Genomic DNA, 1,630 nt, shown 5'->3' on the forward strand with positions numbered 1-1,630 from the left:
GGAATAAACAGCTGTTGTGGTTATCAGCTATTTTTACCTTGGCCCCTCCCCACCCTTCCTGCCCTCTCCCTCCTCTGCGCCTGCGCTGTGGTCATCACACCAACAGAGGGCGCTGGTTCCCGGTGAGAACCGATTGGTTTGTAAATTGCCAGTTTTGGTGTCCATGTCCACACAAGTGTAGCCATATCTTTTTATTTTTTCTTTCTTTCTTTCTTTATTTTTAACTGACTGCTAGTAGGGTAAATAAAGTCATTGGTTGGGGTCGGCCTAAACAGTCCGCACTCACATCTTCAGAGCACTTTTTCTGCACATACTAGAGGCATGTTCACCATCCCATGATTTTCTAGTACTTATTACTAGAAAAAAACGGAGACATGGAATTAAATGCATCTTCTCCGCACAGCCGAGCCTCGTTCAGCCAAGGCAGGGCTGGGCAATGATGAGCCCTGAGGATACAGCGATCCCTCAGACATGCAGTGTGCACTAGCTCCAGACCCTGGTGCAGATCGGGGGGAGGTGATGCCTGGGCAAACGTCTTAAAGGAGGTCTGGAAGCATCCAAGGGTATCTGCTTGGCAGGGAAATGTGGAGGCAGAGAAGGGAAGAGTCTCTACCGTGAACATCCTTTTGCTCTGGTAAGGGGTTGAACTTGAACCCGAAGACAATGAGGAATCATTGAGTTTTTACTAAATGTTACTAAAGGCCTTGCAGAAAAATCATTCTGACCATAGAGTCAGGGACCAATGAGAAGGGACAATGGTGAATACAGAGTGATGATTAAGAGGCTGTGGCATTGGTCCAGGCAAGAGATTTGGGGGCCTAAACCAAGGCAATAGCTGTGATGATGGAACAAAGCAGAAAGGTTCAAGAGCATTTAGGAATTAGAATCAATGGACTCTGGTGACTAAATACAGGAAGCGCCACCAGCAGACGTATCAGTCAGGATGTATCAGCAGGAAACAAGGCACACTCAGAAGGTTATCCCCATGAAACTCAATGGAAGGGCTATTTATTTATAAAGGTGTGGGTAGAGTAAAGGAAGCCAGTAGAGCAGGTGAGGAGGCACCCACCTAGCAACCACAGGAAGCCACTCCCACCTGTAGGCCTGAAGGGACAATGCAGGGGACACTTACTGGAGCCATAGGACGGGCACCCAGTCGGAGCTGGCTCAGTCTTCCTGAGCAGAGAGCCAGGCAGAGAAGGCTGAAGAAGGGACGTGGGAGAAATGGAGAAAAACTAGCACCATGGGAACTCCTTTAGTTGCAAGGGAAAGAAATGCACCCAAAAGGCTTAGGCCAAAAATAAAAATGGAGCAAAGGGGCATGGTTCACTAGCTCATATACCTGGAAAGGGCAGGCGGACCCAAAGCTGAACAACAATGTTAATATTTGTCTTCTCCTTTCCAACTCCTCTTTCCTCCCTCAACGTTTCTTCCCAGGGCTCTCCATAACGCAGAGACTGTGACTGTCAGCACCTCCAGGGTCACCAACTGAGAGCTTGAATCCCTAGAGAAGAGCAGGGATTCCTTCTCCAATTCAGAAGGCCAGGGGTCCCCCAGGAAGGGTCGATGGCCTGGCTTGGGTCACTTGCAGTACCTGCTGGAGCCCACTAGTCCTGCCTAGCTCCCGACT

Source organism: Propithecus coquereli, unplaced genomic scaffold, assembly GCF_000956105.1.
Source record: "Propithecus coquereli isolate 6110/MARCELLA unplaced genomic scaffold, Pcoq_1.0 Scaffold208, whole genome shotgun sequence".
Classification (NCBI taxonomy): domain Eukaryota; kingdom Metazoa; phylum Chordata; class Mammalia; order Primates; family Indriidae; genus Propithecus; species Propithecus coquereli.